Source organism: Rousettus aegyptiacus, unplaced genomic scaffold (genome assembly GCF_014176215.1).
Source record: "Rousettus aegyptiacus isolate mRouAeg1 unplaced genomic scaffold, mRouAeg1.p scaffold_m13_p_11, whole genome shotgun sequence".
In the NCBI taxonomy this organism is placed as follows: Eukaryota; Metazoa; Chordata; class Mammalia; order Chiroptera; family Pteropodidae; genus Rousettus; species Rousettus aegyptiacus.
This window is the reverse complement of record NW_023416286.1, coordinates 46,833,080-46,848,914: the sequence shown is the minus strand read 5'-3', so window position 1 is coordinate 46,848,914 and position 15,835 is coordinate 46,833,080. Positions and strand designations below refer to the sequence as shown.

The 15,835-nt window shown below is 40.7% G+C and overlaps 1 long non-coding RNA gene across 1 annotated transcript; it reads left to right on the top strand.

Moving 5' to 3' along the window:
• The first annotated feature begins 11,343 nt into the window (after positions 1–11,343).
• Positions 11,344–14,039, top strand: LOC107503878. Its single transcript, XR_001595325.2, has 3 exons — positions 11,344–11,867; positions 13,548–13,612; positions 13,831–14,039. It is a non-coding gene; the product is annotated as an uncharacterized LOC107503878 (long non-coding RNA).
• Positions 14,040–15,835: the final 1,796 nt, after the last annotated feature.

The window sequence follows — 15,835 nt, the reverse complement described above, 5'->3', positions numbered from 1 at the left end:
AAACCTGGTTGCCCTTCTTCAGCAGTACATCTGTTGCCAAACTCATACTCTGGGACCTCTAGGGTCAACCCCAACCCATCCTTTATATATCAAAATAATGTCTCCACAATACTTATTTTATATTGCATTCTCAATACAAAATGGCCCCGTAAGGCCCAGTTACTTAAGGCATTGGCAAATGATACCTTACTCAAGAAACCCACCCCATCTTGTTCATTGCTTTCACTTCCCCATCTGTAATGCCCTTTTTCCTGTTAAACTCCTACCTTCACTAAACCTGACACAGTTTACTCCACCTGCAAGACTACTCTTGCCAAACTGCTTTTTCTTTTATGAGTTGGAAAAAGATTCTATAAGACTGAATTGGACTTCGTTGAATGTGAATTCAGTACAGGAATGCTACATTTTTCCTTACCAGTTCCCCAGACTGAACACCACTCAATTCTAAAACTGAAAATATTGCCAAAATAAAATCTAGTATTTCAACACCTTTTACCCTGATCAATTAGCTTAGTTGGTTTGAGCATATTTTTGCTTCTAACACAAGCCAATCTCTTGCAAATGCTTGCCATTGGCCACGGGGAGGATCAGATGAAATAGATAGGAAGCCTATGAAATTTTTACTTGATTTGAATAAATGCAAGAGTTCTAGGTCAAGTGAACAAAAATCTAACTTGGATCATAAAAACAGTCATGGCTCTGCAATCAGTTCCCAGACTTGAGCTAGTTTAAAGACCCAGAGCCCCTTGAGTGAAAGGGAGGCCAAGTCCCCTCGAGCAAGGACACCAGTACACTGCCAAAAAAATGTACACTGTTAATCCCCTCTCACGCCTTACCAAAAGGGAACTATGGTCATTTACCTGAGTGTGCTTTGGGGACCCTTCAGAAATATGTGGATACTGGCTTTGTACTGATTCCAGGAGACCCCAAGCATCACTGTAGTCCTCCAATCAGAGTAGGTACTTATGGAGTTAAGTACCTATTTAACTCAGATAAGCAATGGAGTTACAGCTCAAGTCCATCTCACAGTGGGTCCCGCTATCATCCTGCTGTTATTTCCCCAGTCCTGGGATGCATAATTAAGAGTAGACATACTCAGGAACTGGCAATATCCCCACATTGGTTCCCTGACCTGTGGAGTGAGGGCTGTTGTGAGAAAGGCCAGTTGGAAGCCACTAGAATTGACTCTACATCAGAAAGTAGTAAACCAAAAGCAATTAGGCAGAGAGGATTCTGAGATGATGGTGGAGTAGGAAGCACCAGGAATCTATCTCCCTACCTAGTTAGCAATTACACTGGCAGAATTCGATATAAATATTTTGGAACTCTGGAGCCTGTTAAGGCTTGAAACTTTCAGGAGAAGGCTTTGGTAGAATATTATAGTTAATTTTGGTCAATTTTGGCTCTTCACACAGCAGCCACCCATTCCCCACCTCCAGCCATGTGAGCATCTTGCGTACCACTTGTCAGAGCTTAGATGGGTAAAATTCCCCATCTCCCAAATATTGGGGATATATGCTCTAATTACTAATTGCCGCTTTGATAACAGAGGTGCAAAGAGGTGGACAGCCATTCTTATGCCACTCTCCTCACCCCTCAATTGTTGCAAACCCCTCTCCCTCCAGCTGAAGTGACTTTTAGGAGAGTTAAATCAATGATTAATGGAAATTATTGAGGCTGAGGAATAGAATGGAAAAAAAAAAAAAAGACTGAAAAGTGAACAGAGCCTAAGGGACCTGTGGGATACCATAAGCAGACAAAAAATGTGCATTCCGGAAGTCTCAGCAAACAAGAAAGGGGCAGAGTACATATTTGAAGAAATAATGGCTGAAAATTCCCCAAATTTGATGAGAAACATGAATATAAACGTTCAAGAAGCTGAGCAAATTCCAAGATCACCTCCCAAATCAACTCAAAGATACCCACACTGTGACACGTTATAATCAAATTTTCAAAAGATCAAGAGCAAATCCTGAAAGCAGTAAAAGAAGACATCACATACAATGGATCCTCGATAACAATGTTTACAGATTTCTTACCAGGAACTTCAGAGGCTAGAAGACACTGGATTGATATATTTAAAGTGCTAAAAGAAAAACAACAACCAAGAATCCTGTATCTGACAAGTCAAGACATTCCCAGATAAACAAAAGCTGAGGAAACTCCTGGCCACTAGACATGCCCTACAAGAAATGATCAAGTGAGTTCTGCCAGGTGAGATGAAAGTACATTAGACAGTATCTTGTAACAAGAGTTTGGAACTACTTTTTATTTTCTACATGATTTAAGAGGCTAATACATTTTTTAAAAAATCGTTAAAACTAACATGACTGTGACTTTGCTTCATAACTCCAAACATTATTTTCTACATAATAGAAGACACTAATGTATTTTTTAAAATATTGGTTTATATTTTGGGGGCACAAAAATCCATAAAGATGTAATTTTGTGATATCAACAACCTAAAGGGAGCTGTAAAGGAGTAGAATTTTTGTATGTTATTTAAGTTAAACTGCTATAAATTCAAATTAGAATGTTAAAACTTTAGGATGTTAATCTCTATGGTAACCACAAAGAAAATTACTATAGAATATACTCAAAAGGAAATTAAGAAGAAATTGAAACATTTCACTACAAAAAAAAATCGACTAAATGCAAAATAAGACATAAGAAATGAGGGGGGCAAATATAGACAAACATTCTATATGCTTTATATGCTATAAGGCATATAGAAAACAATACAATGTTTCATCTGGTAGATGAGCAAAGACTTTCATCCTCAGCAAGATAACTGGCTGACCAACTGTGGCCTGAGGACCGTCCATGAGCCCACCTTATAGGAAGGAACAAGAGGGGGAGCTGGGCCCCAAAACCTTTTGCTGGTGGGAGTGGAGCTCTTTCTCTTCTGAGAATGAGCTAGTTGAATACACAAGTGAATGAGCTTTTCACATACATGAAAGTGAAAGGCTACCAGAAACCCTATGCTGGCCAGGTAAGTTCTTTTCTGCATGGCCAATGTATTGTGATGGAGCAAAGCCAAGCTTCTTCCAAACAGTCTTGTTCGCTCCTCTGTAGGGGGTGGCAGAAGGCACTTTGCTTTAAGCAGGCTGCCCCAAGAAAGAAGGTCACCTGCTCTTGCCGGTGAATAAAAAAAGCAGGAGTGGTGAGCATAGAAACTAATCTGGCCTTGGATACTGTTTGTGGTTGCTTGATACTGGAGCTGCAGGACAAGCCCATGACTTCTTTCCTGCCCAACATTCTGTGTGAGTTTGGAAGCCAGGCTCCCTCTCCAAGCAAAGATTTTCACTACCTAATCATCGTCGAAACTGAGGTAAGGCACTGATAAAGCTAAGGACCTGTTTTCTTGGATATTACAGCTTTAAGGCGTGACAAGCACACACTTCTTCACATACTGAGAATAACAAGCATAGTGGTTGAGAGCTTGGACTGTGAAGTCAGACTCACCTATGTTTGAGCGTACTCTGTTACTTCGTGTGTGTGTGGATATGCAAAGTGGAGTAGACCTGTAGGACTACCTCATAAGGTTGTGTCATAAGATAGCATAAAGCACTCAGGGCACTTAGAAAAGTCCCTGGCACGCTGTACTTAATAAATGTTAGATGCCATTGACACTTTATGCTCTGATTAAATAATATTAAGAACTTTGACCACTGGTATGAAAAATAACATTCATATTTCAGGCCTTTATGTCTTACCTCTTCTTGGCAATGAGTTAGGGTCTTTGGGAATTTCATATCATGAAACATCTGAGTTATGAATAGCCCTGAAAATACTCATGTTGGACTCCCACCCTAGGGTTGGAGCTGCAGTGGGCAAGAAGTCGTATCTGATTTTCCACGCACCCTTCTTGCTGTCACTACAGAAATGAGGCTTCAGGTCCTGGTTAAAATGGCCTGCTCTCCACTTCCTCATCCAGAGGACTTTCCTGCCTCCCAGGCTGGGCAAGGCACTCAGACACCTAGCACTCTGTTGTTACTGACTTTTATTGGAGTATCTTCCCCTCCTTGAAGACAGAGACCTGCATACCGCAATCCTGGAATATAGGACTTTCTCAAATATTTGATGAATGAGGAGTGGATGGGGCGATCTTTGCTACCCAGCATTTCCCCATGTGTACAATGTTACCTATCGGTAGTTTTCAACCCCGGTTACTACACATTAGAACCACCTGGAGAGCTTTCAAAACTACTGGTTCCTGAGCCCCACCCGAGACCAGTGAAATAGTTTAGGTGTCAGGCATAGGCCTGGGTATTTTCTAATCTCACATGCTTCCAAACACAGCCAAGGTTGAGAATGATGGTTATAGACCATGACCTTTAGATCCTCAGTCTTACCCACAGCCCACCTGTGCTGTGGTAAGGGAAACGCGGCATGTGGGAAGGAGACCTGCCTTCAAGTAAGGGCACACCTTACCTCTCTCCACCTCTTCTTCTTTTATTTTTTTAATCTTTAAAGAGGTAATATGACATCTACTTCATGGAGTTATTAGGAAAAAAGTGATTAAGAGAAAGTGGCTGTGCACATTGTGAATCACATTTGTGATTAAAGCAGGAATGTCCAATCCCTGTCTTTTTAGTTATAAAATTCAAAATCTAGATGAGCAAAGGCAAAATGAGTTCAGTTTTTCAAGTGTGATCTCTCTGGACTCAGGGAGAGAAGAAGGTTGAAATAAAGCCAGACCGAGCCATGTAGGTGTCCACTGTGCTTTATAGGTTGGTTCCCCTGAAAGCTGATAGTCTAAAGATTTGCTTAATATTCATTTAGAAGAGGCTGAGTGCCAGGTGGGGGAGGACACAGGCACTCCCTGCTGTCCTGAGCAATTAAGCTCTAAGAACAGACTCTCTGAAGGCATTTTAGCAATGAACCACTGGTCATGCAGGAAGCCCCATGGGAAACCTCACCTCCACCGTGCATTTCTTCGAAATTGTCCCTTCTACCACATGGAGTTCCCATTTTGAGAGGAGTTCTGGTGAATAGAATTTTCACTATCTTGTTGCATCTCAAGTGCAGCTCTGTCTTCACCCAGCTCTGCAAAGTGGAGGCCTGGTGGGTGGGCTCAAGGCCTCAGGGCTCTCTAAGTGTTCTAGCTGGAGGTTACTCATCGAAAGTTCACATGATGGTTCCCAGTGGAAAACTACTGCCCATGTTTCATTTGTGGAGTTTCCTATCATTTGTGAGGCCATGTACCTTTGATGGAAGAAAAACACAGGTGGGAGCTGGTCTGGTTGGGGATCCTGGCTCAGTGGGGGAGATGGCAGCCTCTGCTTTCCTTCCCCAGCCTGTTCCCTTCAAAACATGAGTGGCAGGATTCACTCTGGACAGAATTCGAGGCATGCAGAAAGTATCATGAGACAATATATCTATTCAAATGATTACAGTTTTCTTGTGTTTCAGTACTCTAAATTTTCTAATGTTATTCCTTTAAACAGTAAGCTGGAGGAGGGATGGCATTTAAGGCTTGGAGGTAAGTGAACAAATGGCAGAAAGAACCAGTGATTTGGAATAACAAGACTTGGGTAAGACCTTGTTCACTTATAGGTCTGCTGGTCTTTGGCATATTAATTGGTTTGTCTCTAACCAATTAATACCTGCTTCATGAAATGGATTCAAGGACACAATAGGAAAAGATTTGTGAGGTGGCCTAGGAAGATAGTTCATGGTGTGGACTTGAGGTCAAAGTATAATTTCCAGAAGGCTAAACTCTGCATATGTTTCAGAGTTATCAGCTTGTGAGTGCAGAATGAGCAAATAAGCTAGTTCAAATGGGGAATTTGGGGAACAGCAGTTTATATAGTTGGTAAAGGCAGGCTGAAATAACTTTGTTAAGTTACAGAAAACTGGTTAATGGGACTACAGGCATGTACCGCATAATAGCATTTCAATGAACAATGGACCACCTATACGATGGTGGTCCTATGAGATTATAATGGAGCTGAAAAATTCCTACTACTGATCACCCCAGGTTCTCCAGGCTCACAGTAGTGCCACCCCTAAATTCATCCCTCCTGGTGACTCCCATGCTGGTCCCTCATGTCCTCTACTTGAGACAGTCTACGCCATAGTTGCTCGCAAGATGTCAGAGAGCTGAGGTCTTAGCCAACAGACTTGCTTCTGCATCTCTCCGACAGAGACACACAGCCTTGCCCACAGAGAATAGTGTCAAGCTTGTGGATTTTTCCTAATCTGAGATAAATACCTAAAAGTGGAAAAGTTACAGAACAAACGTCAATGTTCTTACAAGATTCTTCAAGTGTAGCTATCTTTCTCAATAGTTGAGGTTCTCTGGGTCTGAATATGTTCTAGTCTAGAAATTGGTATCAGGGTTATGTCTCTCTCTTCACGGTTTCTCAAGTCAGACCTACATTTACATGATCTAAAATAGATTTTAGCTATGCAAATCAAGCAGGAATCTAGTGGCTGGTGTCTCATTTCAGCCCCAGGCACTCCATAATCACCTGCCCCTGGAATTATCTGGATGTGGGGCCATTCTGATGACTATATAAGCCCTTCTGCCTGTGATGGTCACCTTCTTAGTTTTGACTCTAAACTCTTGGATTTTTCCTTTTTCATTTAAGTCAAGAAGCCTGTATTAGTTTCCTATTGTTGCTGTAATAAATTACTACAAGTTTAGTGGCTTCAAAGAAATTTATTCTCTTCCAGTGTCAGCAAGGCCACACTTCCTCTGGAGACAGTGTGGGGAGAACCCGTTCTCTGCCTCCTCCAGCTTCTGGTGACTGCTGGCATTCCTTGGCTTATGATAGCATCTCCCCAATCTTCAAGTCCACATCTTCCAATCTCTCTTCTGCTCCGTCTTTATGTCACCTTCTCCTCTGTATGTCTGCGTATATAATCTTTACCTGTTTCTCTTTTAGAAGGACAGAGGATTAAACTTAGGGTGCACCAGATAACCCGGGAGATTCTCCCCATCTCAAGATCCTTAATTTAATCAAATCTGCAAAGATCCTTTTTTTTCCTTCATAGAAAAGAATGTTCACAGGTTCCAGAGATTAGGAAGTGGATATCTTTTAGGGGCCGTTTTCTAGTCTGCTACAGAGCCTCCTCTAATTGCAGTCACTTGTGTGTGTTTCAGAGCGAGTGGTGTTTTTTCACCAGTATGTTTTCAAAATTTTGTAGAAAAGAATATTATTTAGCCCTTGGGGACCATAATTAGAAGGAAGAGGGTGGGTAGCAGGGTAGGTAGCACAGAAGCAATTCATTCCAGAATTACTATCCCCAGAAATCTCTAATTTTGGGTAGCGACTTTGGCATCTCAATTTCACTTGGATACCACTGAGTTTGGGCTGCTATTAACCAGTTAGTAAACAACTGGTTACCTCTATGATGTTTAAAGCAACATACTGTCCATAAATTCAGCCCAACTTAGTATTACTTTCTTTTTTTTTTTTAGACTCCTACATTCAGAATTCATTTCTACATTTGTTCCCCTCATTTTTTGCTGACATAACTTAGTAAAGTGCTGTGTTCTGCCTCATCCCAGTTTCAACTTTGTTATTGGCTACCTCAGGCCTGGAAACAGTGATGGGGTGGGGGGAGCATAAGAAAATCCTCGGGGTAGGGAAGGCATAGGAGGACCTGTGGGGTTGGTTTATTTGTGGATCTGGAGTATTCTGAGTCTGTTGAAGCCTAACTACCTCCATTCTAATACAGAGTCCAATCCTGTCCAGATTATTGAGCCAACCTTCACAAAGACATTATGTGGCTATTTTAACCCTGTGATTATAAGACAAATTATTTTAGCACCTGTATAGCAAGTCCCAAGACTTAGGTTTTAAGAATGTTGACATTTTCTTTGACATTTTTATGCAAGTTCGGTGCAATTAGAAATTGCTAGTCTACTCTACCATCTTGAGTTCCTTTTGCCTTTTACACTGTTCTATGATAGTGGCAATGTTGTTTCCTTAAACCTGACCCATAATGAACACTTTATTTCAGGTGACCACAGGTAATTAGCCATTATCTCATAGACAGTGGGCTGCCAGATTCTTATTCCTGGGTAGTAATTCGATTTTTACTCAGAGCAGTGTAACTTACTTCCCTAAATTTCCTTGTGTTACTGTTGCCTCTACCCACCTCTCGGTTTTCCTTTGGAGCTCTTGGTTTTAAGCAACAGAAACCAACTTTTGCTGACTTAAGCAGAAAAGGGAAATTCTTGAAAGGATCTCAAGTAGCTCAGAGAATCAGCTGGAAGCATGGAGCATGAGAGGAGACTCAGAAGCAACAGAGAGAGGGTAGCATGCAGAAAGCACACAGTAGACTCCAGTGGAGTCACTGTCGTCACTCTGTTGGGTGCCACCACGGCATGCTGTTGCCCAGAAAGGCCTGAATCATCACTTCACCTTTGCATCACTAGTGAGTCAGGGTATGCACAGGAGTGTCAGCTAAGCTCTAGCCTCCAGGATCCCAAATGTTTATTTCAAAATTTTATCTTTCCCAAATAGACCAGTGTACTTAGGGAGAAGGTGATTGATAAAATTTTTAAAATCCGTATTTTCCGTCCACACCTCATTTCAAACCTTTTCCAAGTGAATTTTAATTGTCCAGTCACGTGTGGATTTCCCTGCCTGCCAAATGGAAAGCAGTCAAATCTGATCTTGTGCTTTGTTTCCTGACCATGCAGAATCAGCCCCCGGCACAAAGTACACACACACACACACACAAGTGTGGTTGGTCATCGTGGTCAGGGGAGCCCTTGGCAAATGAGAGTTTGTGTCTGTGGTATGGAGGGGTGAACATGCAGCTCTGCTTTTTACTCCTTAGGGGGTAGAACCTGTAAATTGCCTGTTAGAAGTGGCTAACAGTTTATCAAAAAAAGCTTTCAGGAAAACTTGAAGGACTTAGAATTCGTCTAAATATTTCTTGTTTAATTAGCAAAAATTGCAAAAGGAATCACAGCTCTATCACATTACAACATATGTTCATTCTAAGTTAGAATGCTGAGCCTTTGGAGTGTTTTTTTGTGGCCAATTAGTAAATGGTGGTTGTGGTTGTACATTGATGTGGCCTCCTGGTCTTATAGGCAGAATGTGGTAATGGTGGGATGGGGTGGTGGGGGGGTGGTCTCTAGAAGCATCGGAGTCACCTGGAGGATGAGGGCTGGGCCCTAGAATATCAGTAGTTTTGAGGCATGGTTTGAGAATGCATTTCTGACAAATTCCCCAGGAGCTGCTGCTGGCCTGAGGAATCACACTTTGAGCATCGCTACTATAGTGCAAGTGGTGGTTTTCCTTCAAGTCAAAGCTTTCTCATACATTATAGCAAAACCAAACCTTTCAGTTAAGATCAGATTTGACTGCTTAAAAGGCAAGGAACATCACCTCTTACCTAAAGAAGTCGACAAGAAGGTAGGGGCCTGAGGGTAAGCTGGCCCAGCATCCCCGCCACTGCTGTCAGAAGCCCAGAGTCTTTCCACCTCTGTATTCTGCACACACATTTTGGTTCCATTTGAAGGCTGACTCCTCTGAGGCCTGCCATCTTGCTGGACTCACTGAGGTCGTTTGTCCACCGCTTGACCAATGACAGCCACCAGGCAATGTTTGGAGCAGACTGGCTTGTGTGTGGTGCCTGCGCTGATCAGACCTGGCCTGAGCCACATGAGTTTGTTGAGGGAGGGAGTAAGCTGTAGGGAGGAGGTGGGCTGTAGAGTGGGGGTTGTCTGTGCCGTGGGGCAGGCTGCAGGTGGGGTAGGTTCTGTTTGGAAGAAAGGAGACATTGATGACTCACCCACTCTTCAATGGAGAGAGACTATTAAGTGCTACTTTAGGCAATAATTTATACCTGTCATATTGAATCGCTTCACCTTACGTCCGTGGCAAGAAGACTGTGGAAACCATTTAGTGCTGGCTTACTGACAGCTCCATCCCCAACATGGATTTCTGGTTAAGAACTCCTGATGGAGAGGACCTGGTTCTGCCATTTATGACTCAGAGGGTTTGAGGAAGACCATGACCTTCTAGGGGTTTCTGTTGCTTTTATGTGAGAGGAAGGGTATGAGCCAAATGAAGTGGAGGACAGGTCCGCTTTGCTCATACTGTATGTTTGATCCTTAGAAAAGTGCCTGACACAGAGGCATTCAGTGAAATTTTGAATGAATGGATGTGTGAAGGTAATAACAACTGTCTCTTCAAAAAGCTGATTGTCGGGCAAAATGTAAAAAATTTCATAAATGTGTCTTATTTAACTTAAGCAAGTTAGGATTTCTTAATGGTGGGCATCTTTTCAGTGGGAATATGGATTTATGATAATACAGGTATATTATTTGTGAAGAAGCATAGGTGTTTGTAAAATCAAGTGACTTTTTTCTTGAGAGCGGGCCTGTCATAATAACCAAGTCTGTCTCTTTGTCTCTGCCCTTGTCTCACTCTCTTGCTGATATTTAGGGCAGATAAAGAAAGTGTTTGGGAAGGAAGTGCTGCATTATTCTTTGAATCTGTGTCAGGGAAAATTTGATTTGTTAGTTCGCATGCCTGACAACATACTCCTACAGATCTTTTCTTTCCTTCATTTGGATGACATTGAGCAGCTATCAAAAACTTGCAGAAAGTTCCAAAAGGTAAGACCTTAAAATATTTTTTTACTTGTAAATAGTACACAGAATTTCAAAAAGAAAAGGGGTGATCTAGAAAATCTTAACTTCAGGTGATGACAAATGATGGAATGGGACAAAAATAATTAAAATGAAAGTAATTAAATAAAGAATTAAAATAAAAAATAATTTTAAAAAGCGGATTTTACTTATGACCTAAGAAACCAAGTAAGCTACCACTTAAGAGGAAAACAGCTCACATAGAGAATAATTCAGTAGTCATTGGTAAAACAAAAGAGTCATAGGCAAAGTGATTCTACCAAGGGGAAATCCAACAAGCTGTATTTCATGGTAAAGGACTTTTAATAAAAAGGTACATATTAAAGAGAACGTTAAAATAGTACTAAGAGAGCTTCTACTCATACATGAATTTAAGCAAATATCAAGAACAGAAAGATAAATCGTATACCAACTCCTAAATGCAGATTTTCACCAGTGTCCTCCAATGAGAAGCCTGGCAGCAGATGAACAGAGAGATCCCTGCAGAAAAATTAGTTTTTAAACTTCTCACTTTAGACTTATAGTTAAGGCATTTGCACATATGTGGTAATAAGAAGTTTTGAATCCATTTGGAATGAGTAGTAATGAAAATCTTTTTTTTTCTTTTTTTTTTTTTTTACCGATCATTGCTAAAAAATTAGAAAAAACTAAAACTCACAGTAATCCTATCTACAAATGCTATTTATGGCATATTTCCTGTTGGTATTGCCTGAGTATTTTTAAAGATATTTTGTTATAAGGTGTAGGTGGCTTCTAGACCAAAATACATAACTGAAAATATTCAGCTAGTCAGAAATTATAGCCATAAAACCACTTGTTATTTGTAAGATAAATATCGGCTTAAAGATAAACTTTCTTATTTAAGAACCAGTAAGTTACAGTATTAGGTACTGTGTCTTTTCATTCATTTCAGCATTCGTTCAACAAATATTTACTGAGTTTCACTGATTGCTGGGTATAAACAGTAGTACACAACCAGGTTCTAGCCTTCCTGGCATTACTAGCCAGTGGGTGGGCCAGGGAGAGAAATCCAAAGTCCCTATAAAAAATAAACAAGCACAGCTGTTATGTGGGCACTCTATTTAAACTGGAACAGAGGAAGGCCTCTCTGCGGAAGTGACATGTCAACCCAACAACTAAGAAGCTCTCTGCGGAAGCACAGGCTGCAACTGGTCTGGTAAGCAGAGAGCTTTCCTGTATCTGAATGGCTGCTGTGACCAGAACACACACCGGAGGTCAGGAGGTGTGAGACATGGCTGGAGACTTAGAGAGGATGGGTCACAAGGGGTTTTCAAAGACCGTGGTAAACGTAAACATCGTGTGGTTGAATCGGGCAGGACTGGATGTGGGGAGAGGAAGGATGTGAAGAGATGCACAGGTGGACAATGATGGTAACAGTGGACATGCCTGTGCTTCTGTGGGCAGGAGCTGGTGGCATTAGTGTGGGACACACAGGGTTCAGAACTTTAGCTGCCTGGGAGGTATCCAGGTAACGGCGATTGAGTGGACAGGTGGGCATATAGATCCAGAAGTCAAAAGATACATTGGTGCTAATTTGAGAGATGTTGGTGTAGTGCGATATTTAAAGCCACGGGAATGTACAAAATCGCCAGAGGAGCGAGTGTGAGTGAGATTGAGGTTCCATGTAGGTGCTGGTGAGAGGTCAGAGAGCCACATGAACGTGAAGACCACGGAGACTCAGAAAGGCAGTCTCAGTGGATGGGGTGGGAGCAGCGGAGGAGTGAATGGGGCTGTGTGAAAAATCCGCTTCAAGAAGCACAAAGGGAAGTAGAAGGCGCAATAGCTAGAGGGGTATGTGGGGCTAAGGAGTTTTTAAAAAAGAAGTTTAAAAATATTCAACAAAACGTGAAGCTCTACTGCCACGACGTAATCTCTATAATTAGCCACTGTAAACAGTTAGTAATCGGTGCATATCTTTCCAGACATTTTCTGTGCATATGCAGATATCCTTTGTGTCTACAAACTATTTCAAGCATACTCCATGCTTCCAACTTTATACTACATTGTGGCTATTTTAATGTCAGTATTCCAAATAGTGTAACTATCGCTTAGCTATCCCTCACTGATGAACATTTCAGTTGTTTCCACTTTCCTTTTACAGCAGGACATTGTAGCAGTTTGGTGCAGTTATTTTTTGTACTCCTGCAGGTTTATCTGTTAGGATGTAGTGTTAGGAGTTCATATACTAGGTGCATAGCTATTTCCATTTTATGTTTTGATAGACATGGAGTTTTGCCTAAGGAATTTTCTTTATCACACAGGAACTACCAAATCTTGTTTCTGCTGACAGAAATGATAAGAGGAGGTTGAAGTTCCAGGAAAGAAGGACCATTGCCACAGGCCATCAGTCTGGCTCCTTCCTGACATTTCATTCCCTCTCAGTCCTCAGGTCTAGACAGGCCCATCTCAGTCTACTCAGGCGGCCATAAAAAAATACCACAGACTGCGTGGCTTACACAACATTTGTTTTTCACCGCCTGGAGGCCGAACATCCAAGATCTAGGTGCTGGCCCTTGCCAGCTTGCAGATGGCCACATTCTGGCAGTGCCTTCGTGTAGCAGAGGGAGGGCGTGAGCTCTCTGGTATCTTCTAAGGACACCAATCCTATCAAATCAGAGCCCCATCCTTATGACCTCATTCAACTGTAATTATTACTTTCGTCCAAATACAGCCACTCTGGGGGGTAGGGCCTCAACAAGTGAGTTCTGAGGAGTACATTTCAGTCCACAGCAAGCCCCGACTCCAAATACTCTGTTCTCTGTCATCCGTTGGGGTCTCCTAGGTGCGCCAGCAGTTTGGTGTTCAAACAGCATCGTCTACACTGGCTCTCGCACCTCGACGTGGAACAAGAATCCTCTGTTATAGGAATCATTTCTTTCTTTTTTTTTTTTTTTGGTTCAAGAAAACTATGGTCCTCCTGATTTGGGAAATGGCTAATCCGTGAGTGTGTAACAGGGGTAAACACAGGTAGGCACACTGTATGTAATATGTAGGCACAATGCTCTGTTTGGCACATTGATGTTTCTACTATGATAATAATTTAAACTTATACTACTAAAAGTGCTGTTATCATTGAAAAATGCCATTCCTTTTATGGTGTAGACTGCTTCTGTTTAAATGGACCGAAACCTCTTTTATCCCTTTTGTGATTCAAGAAGTTACTTATGTAATTCTTTTTCTTTTAGCTATGTAGCAATGAAGAAGTCTGGGAGAAATTTGGAGCTTTACAAGATAAACATACTTTTGATGCAAAGAAGATAGGGATAACCATTTGTAAGAAGCTGCAGCTTTCCACCAAAATGCAGCCCAACAGAAGCTCACACAGGGAAGACAGACAACATTTTTCTAAACTTAACTGAAGTGACAAAATAAAAGAAAGAAAGAAAGATTGAAACTGAATTTTTATATAATTACTACCATTAGACCTTGCCTACAGCTGAGACTGGGTTAATGCAATTAACTGGTTGATTTAAGGAAGATAAATTTTTTTTAAACCCTCTTTACTCTGAATATTGTTCTAAAAATAAACTTCTTTCGCTCTCAATTTTCTTTTTCACTACAAATCTATTAACACAGATCAAATAGATCAAAGACCTACTTAATTTTCCACTTTAATTCTGACATTTTCTTCATTTTAAAGATAAGAAGACTAGAGTAGAAAGCAAATCTGCTTAAAGTATAGATGATTATATCTCTTTTCATCACAATGAAGAAGACTGACCCAGACACGAGAATTCAATTACAGAGATTAAAATTTAAAAATCTTTTCTCATAGTGTAACATGAAGAAATTCGTGACCTTCTCCATTGTGGGTCCTCTACATTTGCAGAATTCACTCACTACAGAGAAATGTGGTTGGCGCACAACCAGTGAGTTGCTAGGAAGGAATAACCAGTGCTTGCCTTAGCTCGTATAACTGAAGGAGCTGTTGGACAACAGTTGTGTCTCTACTTCATTTATTTCTGCTCTGACCTTTGTGATTTCATCCCTTCTAGTAACTTTGGGCTTCATTTGTTCTTCTTTTCCTAGCTCCTTGAGATATAAAGTTAGGTTGTTTATTTGAAATCTTTTCTTTTTCCTTAATATAGATATTTATCACTGTAAGCTTCCTTCTTAAAACTGGTTGTGCTGTATGACATAAATACTGGTATGCTGTGTTTCCATTTTCACTTGTCACATTATTTTTTGATTTCCCTTTGGATTCACTGACATAGTAGTTGTTCAGAATCATGTTGTTTCATAGCCACATATTTGTGATTTGTCTAGTTGTCTTCTCATTGTTTCTAGTTTTATGCCACTGTGGTTGGAAAAGATGCTTGCTATGATTTCAGTCTTATTAAATTTATGAAGACCTGTTTTGTGGCCTAACTTCTAATCTCTTGGAGAATGTTCCATGTGCACTTAAGAATGTGTGTTCTGTTGCTTTTGGATGGCACGTTCTGTATATGTCGTTAAGTCAATCTGCTCTAATATGAAGTTTGAGACCAATGTTTCGTTATTGATTTTTTGTGTCTGGAGGGTCCATTTATTGTTGAGCGTGGGTACTGAAATCCCTTACTATGATTTCATTGCTTCTGTTTCTCCCTTCATTTCTGTTAATGTTTGTTTAATATATTTAGGTACTCTGATTTTGGGTGCATAAAGATTTACAATGATTAAGTCCTCTTAATAAATTAACCGCTTTACGTTATATAATGACATTCTTGATCTCTTGGTACAGTTTTGGCTTAAAGTCTACTTTGATATAAATGTCACTACCCCTTTTGTTGTTGCTGTTGTTTCCATTTGCGTGGGATATCTTTTCCTACTCCTTTGCTTTCAACCTGTATGTGCCCTTAAAGTTGAAGTGAGTCTCTTTAGAGCAGCAGCAAGTTTGATCTTGTTTTTTACGCATTCAGCCTTTATATCTTTTGCTCGGAGAATGTAGTTTATTTACATTTCAAGTAATTATAATAGATATGGACTTATAGTTGCCATTTTGTTCATTGTTTTCTGGCTCTTTTGAAGTTTCTTTCTTCCTCTCTTGCTCTCTTCCTTTGCGAGTTGATGATTTTCTATAATGGTCTGTTTTGATTCTTTTTATATTTTGTGTATCTACTATAGGTTTTTGCTTTGTGATTACCATGAGGCTTCCATAAAACATCTTTTAGTTATAACAGTTTTAAATTGATAAGTAGCTTCTAACGCACA